This window comes from Peromyscus eremicus, chromosome 1 (assembly GCF_949786415.1).
Source record: "Peromyscus eremicus chromosome 1, PerEre_H2_v1, whole genome shotgun sequence".
NCBI classification, from domain to species: Eukaryota; Metazoa; Chordata; class Mammalia; order Rodentia; family Cricetidae; genus Peromyscus; species Peromyscus eremicus.
In genome coordinates this window covers 188,643,083-188,659,120 of record NC_081416.1, presented here as the reverse complement: position 1 = coordinate 188,659,120, position 16,038 = coordinate 188,643,083, and the positions used below count along the sequence as shown (strand labels likewise).

Genomic DNA, 16,038 nt, shown 5'->3' with positions numbered 1-16,038 from the left:
GGCATGGTGGGAGCTGGAGAGAAAAACTCCAGCTACACTTGTTTTATGGGGATCAGGTTGAAAAATGAAAGACCTGATTATGATGCACTTGAACATAAGCATCTATTTTTTTTGAGAAAGGGTTTCTCTGTGTATCTTTCGATCCTGTCCTGGAACTCACTCTGTAGACCAAGTTGGCCTTGAACTCACAGAGATCCACCTGCCTCTGCCTCCCAAGTGATGCTGTTAAAGGCATGTGCCACCACTGCCCAGCTCATAAGCAACATCTTAACTTGCCTGTGTATAGGAGTTTCCCTAGACAATGGTAATACTAGGACTGAAAGAGAACCTCACATTTTTCAATGCAAACTTCTTTTCTATCTATACAGAGTGGGCATAGATGTGTCTGTTGGCAGCATCTACCTCCTGAGTGTATCCCAAGCCATTGTCATAAACCCCAGTAATGTCAACAGAGCTTAAATAAAGCCAAAGCTCACAGGAACATTGGCACTTTGGAACATTGGGAATCAATCCACTCAAGACTCAGCAGTACCACTCTTGGTGTACACCCAAAGGATGCTCAATTATACCCAAGGACTATTTTTATAGATGCTTCATTTGTTACTTTGTAATTTATGTCAAATACTCATTCAGAACTACATTGTCATATGGGCTATTAGCCCTGGGAGGCTTTTTAAGCAATATGTGATTCAAAGTTTGATTTCTGTATATTCCCTGAAAATTATACTGGGATGTGTAAGGATATTTTAATGCAGGTATTTATGTTAATGAGCACATGACTTGCATGCTTCCAAACTTCCTCCACTCCCTTTCCTATCCCATTAGTTCCTTTTTTTGTCCCTGAGCAATTTTCCCATTACTTCATGCTGTCTGTGTATGTAAGTGTGTGTATAATTTTATCTAAGTGTATGAGTTTAAGAAGAGAACATGAGAGTAAACCTGTAATATGTGTCTTTGGGATGCATTTAATTTCATATGTTCCCTTCATTTACATTCACTTTCCTGCAAATGACAATGTTATTCTCCCTTATTAATGAGAATAACTTACTGTATGTTTGTGAATCACATTATCTCCACTCATTCCTGTATTTATATACATCTAAGTTGTTTTCATCACTTGGATACCAGAAAATCTTTTGTAAACATGGATGTACAGGCATCTCTGTGTTACATTGAATTGGAGTATTTTGGGTGAATACCTTGGAAAGTAAAGCAGTGTCATGTGGTAGGTTTTTGGGATGGTTTTTTGTTTTGTTTTGTTTTGTTTTGTTTTGTTTTTGTTTTTGAGGAGATTTCCCACTTAAATCCATAATGGACTGAATATTTGATATTACCTCCAGAAGTGTGTAAGGTTTCTGTTCTGCTCATTTTCTCTCCAGATTTATTTGCATTTTTTCCTCTTAGCTATGTACATTTGAACATGGGAAGAGGTGAAATATAATTGTAGATCTAATTTGTATTTCTCTGGTGGATTGTAAGGTTGAACAATTTTTCATATGTACACTGGCCACTGGTAGATTGAAAATATCATATTTCATTATGATGTTTACTGTTAGGATTTCTTACATATGCTAGATATTAATACTCTTAGTTGTGTAGCTAGCAAACATTTTGACATTCTACAGTCTATCTCTTTAATTTACTGTGTGTTTTCCTTTACTTTCAAGATTTTATTATTTATTATTAATCAGTAATTTGACAATTTCATGTATGTATATAACACATCCTGTTCACTCTCTCCATCCCTTCTTATTGCCCTCCCATCCTTGTTAAGCCTCCTCCTCCACATCTTTACTTTTCTTAGGTTCATGACTTTTGGTGTTGTTCTGTGATCTGTTTAGATTAGCCAATGCCTTCTGTGTTACTTGGATTGGAACTGTCCATTTTATCTAAGTGGGGTCAACAAATTTTAGACAACTCTCTTCCTAACTTATCAATACTAAAGATTTCAGCAGTAAGACATAGTTCTTCTGAGTTCTTCCTTCCTTCTTGTGCAGACCAAGTGCAATTCTCTATAAAGGTTGAGAATTCATGAGTCTGAAGCTATGTATTATGCTAAAGATGGAATAGTGCAGCTCTATCTTCTCTTAACTTTTGAATCTTACATTATTTATGTCATCTCCTCTTGAATGCCTTCTGAGCTTTGGAGAGGAAGGTATACATGTCTTGCTAAAGAATAAGCACTAGCTCTAACTTATTCTCAGCTCATTTGAGGCCATTTTTCTATGAGTTCATTCTAGTTCACTGGGAAAAGACCCTTCTCTGAATATGTCTTAGCATTTTCATTGTCTTCTGAAATTAGTGCATGTATTTAGAATGTGGTTCTGTGAAGTGTCACATTACCTAAGCAGTAGAATTAATTCCCCCTCGTGTCCTTTGACTTTTGTTACCAGGGACTTTTGAGCTGGTCTACAGTAATGGGTACTGGTTCCCTTCTGGGATGTCTGTCACACATCCAATCAAATAGTGGTTGGTTATTGCAAAACCCTTCAGCTATTATTGTACAAATGGGAATAGCTTACTTGTCAGGTAGATATCATAGTTTTTAAGGTTCATAGCTGAGTAACAGCATGGATAACTTTTTCCACTCAGCAAACTGTGTAAAATCTTCTAGCACCATGAGTTCTGTCCTGCAGGAAGGGGTACTCTAGCCCAATCCCATCTTTATTTTCCTATCACAAAATCACAGTATGTGGTGTCTATAGCAATTATCATATAAATCTCATGGTCCAACAGGAACAATGGCAACGTTGTATGGATGGAATATCTAAGGTCTCCCTGGAAAACAATGCAGAATTTTCTAACTCTTAGCCAAGGGTTTCTAAAAATGCATATATAATTTAAATGTGTTACATAAACCTAAAATATTTTAATTTGGCTATGAAGAATAAAAGAAAGTTATGGAATTTGCAGATAAATGAATAGAACTGAATAGAACATTTATATTGAATGTGGTAATGCAGGTACAGAAATGCAAAAGCCACACACATTCTCTCATAGGTTAGTCATAACTTCAAGTCCCTACTGTCCTGTGTTGAACTTATAGTTCCATAGATGCCTGAAATGTAGAACGAGAGCACTGGGAGAGGGGTGCTTTAAAAGATGGTTAGTAGATCATCATAGATATTCTCAAAGTACAGATAAGAAAAATTAACCTCTGTGGAAAGGCAGAAGTGGTGGTCAATAGGAGAAATGAGAGTACAAGAAGGCAAGAAGGAGTGTCCATTTAGAAAAAGGTTGCATGAGCATCTGATGACCTTCTAAAAACAATTTAAATTGGAATCGGGACAATCTGCAAGGCTGTTGAAACATTTCACTTTCATGAAATGCCACTCATCAATTTTGGAAATTGTTCTCTATGCAAATGTAGTCATTCATACAGTCCTTGCATTTGGTTGTATCATGAAGATTTTCTCTGGCTTTCTCCTCTGAACTTTTACAATGCCATGGCTTCCAGTTGGTTTGTGTTGATTTGACTTTTGAATAGGTCAAGATTGTAGGAATGCTGTTTCATTCCTCTAAATATGGATACATATTTTACAAAGTAAAACAGTCTGTCTTTGCTCCTGTGTGTATTTCTACAAGCAGTTCAAAATCAAGTGACTGTATTTGTGGAGATTAATGTCTGAGTCCACTAATTTTTTTAATTAGATTCCATGTAAATTTTTGATATATCATTAGTTTTTATCTATGGCTCTGAACTTTACTTAATTAGGTACAGTGATTATTGTAACATACTCTGAAAACATTACCATTGATTTAAAAAGATTCTCACCTGTCTCATTAATACTTTGTCTTGGAGCCAAACTTCATGTCCAGTGTCTTGCTCATTCTATCCCTGATAGCATTTCTCAGTATGATCAGTGCTGTGGCATGATGTAACAAAACTATGTGAAGAAATACATTTCTTTAGTAGAGGAACAATTGGGTAACACAATAAAGTAGGAAGTAACAAGAATGTACATATCTCTATACAACAGTTACACTAGAAGCTTCTATCTCAACAGATGTATCTATGACTCTGAAGTGAAATGTGTATATTAAAATATCTATTTAACAGTCAACATGGTAAACGTCAGATGTTCTCAACTCTTGGTATGTAGTGCATACACACCTCACACCTTCAGTATCCTGGCTCATAGGTCTGTGCCTAAGGACCTGAAGTCATTCTCCACATCAAGGAAAGCCATGAGAGTATTACAACTATGTGTGTGAAACATCTTCTGGCTCTATTTCTTCTTGCTTCTCCCTCTAGTTTTGTAGGTGCTCACATAGACACCTGTGTCCACTGGTACACACTTTCCCATAAAATCACAGCCTGCATTCTTTTTTTTTCTAAAGCATATAGTTTTCTAACCTACACATAGTCTATACATAGATGCAAATTTTACCCAGCTGACTAGAGATTTATTTGTTGTAAATGCTGTATAGATTGGTTTTCTGTTTGTCTGTTTTTTTTCTCTTCCTCTCTTTACTGATACTGATTTGCAGTTTTTTTGGCTGTTTTGGTTTTATAATGAATTTATGCTGTTTTCCTGGGTATGTAAAGAACCTTCTGTGACCTGAGCTGCCCCCTGTCCTTCTGTGACTGCACTGTGCGCTGTAAGGGACACAGAACAGCAGCATCACTTTGCATTCCCTTCGGACTCCTGTACACCCAGATGGCTGTTTCCTTCAGGGTGTGGGGGTTGTTTCGTTCCTATGCTTCTTTTCCAGAGTGTGGAACATCTACAGTCCAGAAAGGCATTAGCCTGCCAGTTGATTTGAGATACTCCCTGCTACGCAGGGCTGTCTACATCCTGCTGAGCTGAGTTATATTCTGTACTGTGTACAATGAAAAAGTTTGCTTTCCTTTAAAAAAATAATAAAAATATATTAAAATGAATTTAAAAATTAATAACTCATTTCTTATGGTACCAGAACTATTCATCCATACAGGTAACTCTCTTCAAAATCCTATTTCTTTCCCTTCAGGTACTAATGCCAAACAAAGTTGATGAATGATATTTTCACCCAAAATGCCATCTGCATATTGACTCCAGTTGTAAAAGCAACATGAATAAATTATTTTGGACAACTTACATTTATTTGGTAAACACTACAGTGAATTTGCAGCATTCAGTTATTTTATGATGCTCTTTGAAAATATAAAAAATGTATATTTGTCATTGAATTTCTATTCTATATATTATGATGGCACCCACTGAGATGAGGAAGGGAAATGAGATTTGTGTGCAGGACACCTCAGACAATCAAAAAATACAATGCACATACATAGCACAGTTAAAGATCTCAGACAGATCATAAATACCTCCTCATATGTGAAAGTGGAATCCTGTGACCTCTAGGAAACAGAGCAGATAACAACTTCTCTGAACTCAAAATATTCTCTTAAGAGCTAACAGCAGGAAATTGCAATTCTTCTTTGCTAATGGTCACCAGGAGACAAAAGTTCAGAGCAAAGTTCTTGCCTGCTCAAGCCTGCAATGTCCATTGCTACTTCAAGTAAAATAATAATTGCAGGTCTGAGGGGAGGGGAGGTCACAGAATCACAGACCATATCTCAGGAACTGGCTGCTTTCCCTCCAGCTGACCTCCTCCAGATCTTTGTGGCCATGGAGCTTCGATCAGCATGCTGGGAAGAGATGGGGTGCTGAGAGTGTAGCAGACTGCAACCTGAGATCAGAGAAGAAAAGAAAACGTGCGAGTCTTGGTAAGTGATCACAGGAGACATCAGGAGACCACCTGAATGATGGCAAGGACACAGAAGGCACAGAGAACAGAAATGGATCAGGGAGAAATGAAGTGTGGGGTCCTAGAAGCACTTCATCCTAATTCTGACTTAGCCCATTCCACACCGTCAGTGCCTGCTGTGCTCTGTCACTCTGGAAAAGAAGTCTGGTGCTTAGGGGGTCTCAAAATGTCTCTGTAAGGAAGCAGGGTTTCCATTATGAGGAGGTTTTAGTAGGGCACCTGATAAAGGAGTGTCACTGTGGCCATTGACACTGCTTAACTTTTTTGGGAAATTTATATCTATGAATATTAGTCTCCTTGGTGCTCTTATGCACAGTGGTAAGTGTGCACAATGATGGACTTGGTCATAAACTCTACAGATGATTCTTTTACAGGGTATTGTGTCATAGATTCTGAAATGGGCTTGTATACATTTTTCTATAAAATATTTGTAAGTAACTTTCATAAATGAAAGCAGATTAAAAAGTACGTTCTCCAGGTGGTGGTGGTGCAAGCCTTTAATCCCAGCACTCGGGAGGCAGAGCCAGGTGGATCTCTGTGAGTTTGAGGCCAGCCTGGGCTACCAAGTGAGTTCCAGGAAAAGGCGCAAAGCTACACAGAGAAACCCTGTCTCGAAAAACCAAAAAAAAAAAAAAAGTACGTTTTCATGACAGTAAATTTCTTGTAATAATCATTTGTAACTCCATCTAATAAGCATAATACATTTTTAGCACTTCCATTGATACAACTCATAACTTCATGATTGTAATTTGAAGCAGAACACGTTGCATAAAATAATGCAATCCTACCTGCAGTTGCATGTAAATGTAGGTCTCATTTGCACAAAACATTTTCTCTGCCTCTGAGTGAGGGTGTAATTAATGGAAACAGTATTCTTAATGGTTTGAAAATACCCAAATTAATAAAAATGACAGTATGTTTCCTGTAGATGTAGTTAGAGGAATTTAAATGAAGGCAGTTATAAATATTATTTCTTTATGCCCTCAAATACTGGGATTAAATCTTTTGTCACATATTTGAAAACATTCTCTTCAAATAGACGATTAATTATGCTTGTGCAGGACATTGAAAATGGGAAGACTAAACACATAGGTGGATTCTCTGGAATATCCTATACTCACTCCTAAATTTTTCTCTGAATCTAAAATATTCTAAACATTAATGTTTATTAACATAGTAATTACACTTCCAACTTTGTCCATGTTTAAAGTTTTCACTTTTTACATTTCATGTTACAATTACAGCCCTAATTTATAGAACTGAACGCTTGTGTCATTAGTCCCAAAATCACTTCATTTGGGTGTCAATACAGAGATTAGCTGTAATCTTAAATTAATAATAATTTTGTTGTCATCTTATCATATTTTACATGGATTCAAGCTTGTTTTTCACAGTAAAATGTGTGTCATTTGATTATTGGCCAAGTTTCAAAATGAGTCGTGACTGTGTTTCAGGGAGGAGCCAGGCCACTGGATATATTTTGTTCCTGTTCTGTTGAGATATTACTGCCCCTTTGCACATTCCAAAGAGTATGAATCAAAAAATATTGAAGCACTTTGTGCCCCATTCCACTGCCTTCATGTATGACATTCATGTCAAAGTGGTAGACGCCCTATAGGTTGAATGTATCTTGTGGACTCATTCAGAATTGATAATCACTATCCTGTGTCCTGTGACACAGTGCATGTGGTCCCCACCTCATCTTTTCATGCAAAATGCTCAGTCTGAGTTCAGAAACTGGCAGCATGACAGACAGTGAGCTGTCTGTAAGAGTGGTCATCTTGTCGCTATTATTGGATTTCTGGGGAATTCCTTGCTTCTCTACCACTATCTGTTTCTTTACCTAGCAAGGTACAGGTTGAGGTCTACAAACTGGGTTCCAATGCACCTGATTGTAGCCAACATCTTAACTGTCCTATTTAAAGGAGTGCCACACACAATGGCTGCTTTTGGATTGACAGATTTCCTCAATGATACTGGATGCAAATTGGTTTTCTCTTTTCACAGAATAAGTATGGGTGTTTGTATTGGCAGTACCTGCTTCCTCAGTGTCTTTCAGGCCACCATCATCAGCCCCAGGGATTACAAGTATTCAGAGCTTAAAATAAATTCACACAAGTACATCTGTTACTCTATGCACCTGAACTGGGCAATTCATTTCCTTATAAGCAGTATCAATCTTGTGCACATGAGAGCAAAATACGGAAATGATAGCACAGCAAATCTGAAATCCTATTTATACTGCTATTCTGTCCGTCATGACCAAACCAGTGACTTCCTGTATGCAGCATTGCTGTCAGCTCCTGATATTCTTTTTCTGGGACTTATGCTATGGGCCAGTGTCTCCATGGTCATCACACTGTACAAGCACAAGCAAAGGATGCAGCAAATGCCCAGGGCCAACATCTCCTCCAGATCCTCCCCTGAGTCCAGAGCCTCTAAAACCATTCTTCTCCTGGTCATTACCTTTGTCTCCTTTTACACACTCTCTTCTGCCTGTCAATTCCTTGTGACTCTTGTGTATAATACCAGATTGTCTCTGGTGCATGTGACTGCAATGGCCTCTCTATTTTTCCCCACTGTTTGTCCTTTTCTCCTCATGAGCCGTGACTCCTCCATATCCAGCTACTGCCTGCCCTTGAAAATGAACAGACATTTCCCCAAAGTCTCTGACCAAGAGTTAAATTGAAAGCTGCTGCCCAGGTCTTACTTTGTTATTGAGTCATTCTCAAAGAATAGTGAGTGTAATGACACTCATGCCACATGACTTTTGAGGCTATTACAGATGAACCATCATATTGCTGTGAATGCAGGTGAGTGTGTTCATGCACACACACACACACACACACACACACACACACACACGTTATTTGGTGTGTAATTTTTTTTTGCACAAGCATGTGAATGGACTTATTTAAATCATGACCATTAAACATCAAGGTATATATTTAGATGAGGGTGTAACATAAGTAAATTTCAAAAGATAACAAAAAATTAGATAAACTTTAATTTTCAGATTAAAATAATTGTTTAAAAAGTACAATGTCCCTTTGTGTTGTGCTTTCTGGATTTGGGGTGATTGGCCCTGAAATAAACAAAACAATGGTTTAATTGAACTCCATGCTTACATCTTATTTGTTTCCCTGCTCTGCTGCATTCTATGCTGCTCATCATTGTTTTAAAATGAAAATTGACCATGCATTTACTTTCCCTTTGTGAGTGTGACATTGTATCTTTCTTCCCTTGTCACGTCCTCAGTATAAAGCAGACATATACCTTTAACACCGTTTAATGCACAAGTGGCCCATCCAAGGCTGAAAGAAATTTTCCACTTTGGATACAGCTCTGCATACATTTTCCAAATGGAACCTAACGTAATTAGGCTCAAACCTGCCTCTTGAGTCCCCTCCTGAATCAACCTTAAAGAGGAGGCAGTGTGAACTCACTGCACAGATGCTCAGAACCCATTGTCACTTCACATAAAGGATGTGTTTCTGTGTGTATACCTTGTATTTGACATTTACAATTTCTTGTGCTTTACAGTATTTGTTTCTATGTTTCTACACACTGGTGATAGAAATTACACCTGCAAATATTAAGGAATCAACATGGACTTTGATTTCTTCAGTGCTAGAGAGATGGATCAGCAGTTAAAAAATGTGCACTACCGTCACAGAGTTAAAGTCTCCATCCACTAGCTCACTCCTGCCTGTAACTCCAGATCCAGGCATGCGATGTCATCTTCTGGAATTCCCAGGCACTGTACACATGTGTACAAAATTTGATAACAATGAAAGTACATCTTAAAAACACTTGGCTTTTTTGATCCACATGCACTGTGGTTTGGACACATTCTCGGTATCTCCCGAGACACCATGTATTGGAGGTGTTGTCCCCTCTAGGATGCTGTTATGCTGGAGGAAACATGACATGTTCCAGCTCCATCTCACCACCTGTCTTTCCCTGTGAGTTCTTCTGAACCATGTTCAAATCCAGAATGATTGCTTCTGCTTTGATGTTCTCACTGTAACTATGCAGATTCACCAACATACACTTACACATTCAGAACTATGATATAAATATATTTTCTTTTCTTCAGGAATAACCCAGGCTTATACATTTCATTCTGGAGAGAAAGGAGGTTAAATCAATATGTGTATTTTTCAACACAAAGTATGAGGTATGGGAACAGACATTTTCATATTCCAACATGTTTTGGTGGTAGCTAAATAAACAATTTCTGTGAAAAATGAATGCTCAAACTTGTTGGTTCACAAGTATTTCTGTATCAGCTTCAGAGTGTGTATCAACAGTTTCCACAGATGATTCTCAAATCCTTACTCAGTAAATGCTATTCTTTTTACCAAAAATCTATCATTCATGAATTTTGATTGGTTACAAATACGTTTGTGTTATATACCTCTGCCTAATACTTCTAAAATTTCTTCTAAACTATCAAGGCAGAGGAAGAGTTAGGTTTTTTTCCAGGTATAAATTCCTCATTGGTTTCACAATACCAGATTGTAAGTCTTGAAATCACATACATACTGTCAACATGAAATTGACTCTGTAGGTTTTACTTTTTTATTTATGCAGTGTAGGGAGGGTAATAATAAAGAAAAAGAGGGCATAAATTTGAGAGGTATTGAGTCAGTGGGACATAGAATGTACTGAATAAAAGAGAGGGGAAATATTATAGTTATATTTTAATTAAAATTAAAATATCAACTAGGTGGTGGTGGCTCACACCTTTGATCCCAGCACTCCGGAAGCAGAGGTAGACAGATCTCTGTGAGTTCGAGGCCAGCCTGGTCCTCAAAGTGAGATCCAGGACAGGCAGCAAGCTTAAACAGAGAAACTTTGTCTCGAAAAACAATATATATATATATATATATATATATATATATATATATATATATATATATATATATATATATAATCTTATGCACAAATTATGTCATAATAATGCTCACAGTCAGTACATTGTTTCTGTCAGTAGCCATTTAATCCTTCCCTTAGGTGAACTTTTACAGTCCAGTATACTGGGAAAGTGTAGTGTTGATCTCGTTACTGAAACTTGTCATTGCCTCACTCAGACTGTCATCCTTCACGCTCTACGCTGAGTTTCAACTCTCCTGCTATTTCTGTTCTCACCTGTTCATTATATCCATGTCACAGCACCTCACAGTTAATATTAGTCATAGGATCAAAACTTTTGACTAGAGGAGGGCCTTGGTAAGAGTGTGAAGTCAAAAGCAGCAGTGATCTCTCTTCCCCAAGGCAAGAGCGTTCTCACAACCTGATGCACTGGCTCTAGGGTGTAGAGTTCACGGAACACTTGGCACCTCTCACTAAAATCCTCGATTGCACATCACCACTAATTCCAGGTTGTAGCATTTAGCACAACTGTGTCAAACTATATTCCAGCCACCACTTATGTCAGGTAGTTACATTCATGTATCTCTGCAGCATTGCATACCCACGTCATAGAAGCACTAGTGAGTTGTATGATATCTACATGTAACTGTGAGATATAAAAGTTAATTGATATTTTAGTTATGGATGTAGTAGCACAGACACAGAAAACTGAGGCTACAAACTGCCCCACGCAATTACAGGCACCTTCCTCTTCTTTCCCCAGGTTTAAAGGACAAACATGACCTATTTCTTCATGGTCACCCAGTTCTCTTACAATCATTTCTCACACACAGTGTAATATAGATGACCATGGATACACGGTCTCACAGAACAATCAAGAAGCCATTAAGTTCCCTTTAATTATGGCATACAATAAGTACAATGACAGTTAAAACAGTGAAGCAGAATTGAAAACAGCACAGGGTGAAGCAGAGTCTGGGAATGAAAAAGAGTCTTGTTTTTCCCACTTCATTACACGCAAATAGGTTTTTAATTTTAATATTACATTAATTTATTTATGTGTGTGCGCCAAGGCACTAGTCAGGTGCTGGTCAGATAGTCAGAGAATTAACTTGTGGGAACTTCTCATTTCTCACCATGTAGGTTCTAGGGATCAAACTCAGGTTTTCAGCCTTGGCCACAGGCATCCCTGACCAGTGAATCCTCTCACCAGTTTGAAATCTAGCTTCAAAATCAAACCTCTTGTCCTTGGTGCATGAGCTGGCTTTTGGGAACCTAGGGCTTATGCTGAAATATTTTGCTCAGCCTTGGTGCAGAGAGGATGGTCTGGACCTACCTCAACTGAATCTACCAAGCTGGGCTGAATCCCCAGGGGAGACCTTGCCTTGGAGGAGGTGGGAATGAGGGGGGTGCATTGAGGGGAAAGACTGGGGGTTGGAAGGAGGGAGAACAGGGGAATCTGTTGCTGATATGTAAAATTAAATTAATTATAAAATAAAAATATTTATAAAAAACAAAAATAAAAATATTCAATCAAAAAATCAAATCTCCTCTTCCATGGGATGTGTAATGTACCACTAATTCCTCAAGGTGGCAGTGTCCGAGTTATTAAGCTGCATTGTGTAATTCCTGCTTTAGCTGCAGTGTTATTCCTAATCAACACTTAGGTATTTTTTGTTTTGTTTTTGAACTACAATGACATTGCCACTCACTTTAATTCCAAAGAAGGCAATGTGTTTAATAATTTCTTTGGAATATTGTATTTAAACAATTTCCCTGACTGGGATAATGGGAAGTTTCCTGCCTGGATATTTTCAGTTCTGTTCTTCCTAAATCATTTTCCACTTTTAAAAATAACAACAGTCAAATGACATCAAGCACTATTTCTGGAGCACATTTCATGAATCAGTTAAACCTCTGCATCTTCATATACATCACTCATTTACTCTTGTGGAACTGGCATTCTTCCCACTTTATAGATAAGAACACAGAAGCAAGGGAAACAGGAAATTTGCCAAAGTCATAGTCATTGTCTACCAGAACCTGAGTTCAAATCCACCTTCTCTTCACAAATTACGTATTTTTTTTCTCCTTTGGTAATTTCTGTATTTTGTGAGGGCATAGGACCTTGACATACTGAAAGCCCTGCTTATTCTCTTTATCATACAAATTATCACCTTCCCCTTGTTCCCTGTTCTTTTTACTCATTTTTAAATTCATTTTATATACCAATCAAAGATCCCCCTCTCATCCCTTCTAGTGCTCCCCCACTCCTACCTTCCCCCTCCAAGACTCACCCCTCATCCCCACCTCTAACAGGGTAAGTTTTCCTATGGGGGGACAGCTAAGCCTGGTACCTTCAGTGGAGGCAGGGCCAAGCCCTTCCCAGCTGCATTAAGGGTGAGCAAGGTGTCTGACCATAGGGAGTGAAATCCAGAAAGCCAGCTCCTGCACCAGGGATAGCTCCTGATCACACTGCCAGGATCCCTTCAATCAGACCCAGCTACACAGCTGTCTCTATGCCGAGGGTATAGTCAGGTCCCATGTAGGTTCCACAGTTGTCGGTCGAAAGTTTGTGAGTTCCTATGAGTTTGGTTCAGTAGTTTCTGTGGATTTCCCCATCATGATCGTGACTCCTCTTGCTCATATAATCCCTCTTCCCTCTCTTGGACTGGACTCCTGGAGCTTGGCCTGGTAATTAGTTGTGGATCTCTGCATCTGCTTCCATCAGTTACTGGATGAAGGCTCTATGATGACAGTTAGGGTATTCACCAATCTGATTACAGGGTAGGTCAGTTCAGGCACCCTCACCATTAGTGTTAGTAATCTAAGCTGGGGTCGTCCTTGTGAGTTCCTAGGAATATCCCTAGTGCCAGGGTTGTCACTAACCCCATCATATCTCCCTCTATCAAGATATCTCTTTTGTTGCTCTCCCACTCTGTCTATCCCCCAGCTCGACCATCCCGTTCCCTCATGTTCTCATCCCCCATCCACTCCCCTCTACTGCCCACCCTCATGCCCAGTTTACTCATGGGAATCTCCTCTGTTTCCCCTTCCTGAGGTGATTGGTACATCCCTAGGGTTCTCCTTGTTAGCTAGCTTCTCTGGAGCTGTGGGTTGTAGTCTGATTATCCTTTGATTTACATCTAATATCCACTTATGAGTGAGTATATGTCAAGTTTGTCTTTCTCAGTCTGGGTTACCTCACTCAGGGTGATATTTTCTAATTCCATCCATTTGCCTGCAAATTCCGTGATGTCATTGTTTTTTACAGCTGAGTAGTATTCCATTGTGTATATGTACCACATTTTCTTTATCCACTCTTTGGTTGAGGGGCATCTAGGTTGCTTCCAGGTTCTAGTCATTATGAATGATGCTGCTATGAACATAGATGAGGAAGTGTCCTTGTGGAATAATTCAACATCTTTTGAGTATATGCCCAAAAGTGGTATTGCTGGCTCTTGTAGTAGATTGATTCCCAATTTTCTGAGAAACCAGCATACTGATTTCCGCAGTGGTTGTACAAGTTTGCACTCCCACTAACAGTGGAGGAGTGTTCCCCTTGTTCCACATCCTCTCCAACATAAGCTATCATCAGTGTTTTTTATCTTAGCCATTCTGACAGCTGTAATATGGTATCTCAGAGTCATTTTGATTTGCATTTCCCTGATCACTAAGGATGTTGAGCAATTCCTTAAATGTCATTCAGCCATTTGGGATTCTTCTATTGAGAATTCTCTGTTTAGATCTGTAGCCCATATTTGAATTGGATTATTTGGTATTTTGATGTCTAGTTTCTTGAGTTCTTTATATATTTTGGAGATCAGCCCTCTCTCCGATGTGGGGTTGGTGAAGATCTTTTCCATTCTGCAGGCTGTTGTTGTGTCTTATTTACCGTGTCCTTTACCTTACAGAAGCTTCTCAGTTTCAGGAGGTCCCATTTATTAATTGTTGTTCTCAGTGTCTGTGCTACTGGTGTTATATTTAGGAAGTGGTCTCCTGTGCCAATGCATTCAAAACTACTTCCTACTTTCTCTTCTATCAAGTTCAGTGTAACTGAATTTATGTTGAGGTCTTTGATCCACTTTGATTTGAGTTTTGTGCGTGGCAATAGATATGGATCTATTTGCAATCTTCTACATGTTGACATCCAGTTATGCCAGTACCATTTGTTGAAGATGCTTTCTTTTTTCCATTGTACAGTTTTGGCTTCTTTGTCAAAAATGAGGTATTAATAGGTGTATGGATTAATGTCAGGAACTTCAATTCTATTCCATTGGTTCACATGTCAGTTTTTATGCCAATACCAAGTTGCTTTTTTTTTTTGTACCCTAATAAAATTTGCCCGAAGATGAGAGAACAGAACAAGCCACTAGATTAAACATAGAGGCCAGGCAGTGGTGGCACACACCTTTAATCCCAGTACTTGGGAGTCACATGCCTTTAATCCTAGCACGTGGGATTTCATGCCTTTACTCCCAGTACCAAGTTGCTTTTATTACTGTAGCTCTATTGTAGAGCTGAAGTCAGGGATGGTGATGCCTTCAGAAGTTGCTTTATTGTGAAAGATTGTTTTAGATATTCTAGGTTTTCTATTTTTCTATATGAAATTCAGTATTGATCTTTAGAGGTCTGTGAAGAATTGCACTGGGATTGCATTGACTCTGTAGATTGCTTTTGGTAAGATTGCCATTTTTATTATGTTGGTTCTACCTACTCATGAGCATGGAAGATCTTTCTATTTTCTGCCTTCATCTCCAATTTCTTTCTTCAAGGACTTGAAGTTCTTGTCATACAGGTCTTTCACTTGTTAGGTTAGAGTTACCCCAAGTCATTTTATATTATTTGTGACAATTGTAAAGGGTGATGTTTTTCTGATTTCTTTCTTGGCCTGTTTATCATTTGTGTAAAGGAGGGCAACTGATTTTTTTTTAGTTAATCTTCTATGCTGCCACATTACTGAAGGTGTTTATCAGTTTTAGGAGTTCCCTGATAGAATGTTGGGGTCACTTATGTAGATTATCTTATGATCTGCAAATAGCAAAAGTTTGAATTCTTCCTTTCCAAGGTGTCTTATTCTTGGAGCTAGAACTTCAAGTACTATATTGAATAGATATGGGGAGGATGGAAAGCCTTGTCTTGCTCCTGATTTTAGTGGAATCACTTTGAGTTTTTCTCCATTTAACTTGCTGTTGACTGTTGGCTTGCTATAAATTGCCTTTATTATGTTCAGGTATGTTTCTTGTATTCCTGATCTCTCCAAGACCTTTATGATAAAAGGGTATTGGAGTTTGTCAAAAGCTTTTTCAGTATCTGGTGAGATGATCAAGTGTGAGTGTGTGTGTGTGTGTGTGTGTGTGTGTGTGTGTGTGTGTTTCCTTTCAGTTTGTGTACATGATGGATTAC

At 38.5% G+C, this 16,038-nt stretch overlaps 1 pseudogene; it reads left to right on the top strand.

Annotated features, from left to right (window-relative positions):
- Nucleotides 1–7,469: 7,469 nt before the first annotated feature.
- LOC131902681 (vomeronasal type-1 receptor 4-like) lies at nucleotides 7,470–8,443 on the top strand (annotated as a pseudogene).
- Nucleotides 8,444–16,038: the final 7,595 nt, after the last annotated feature.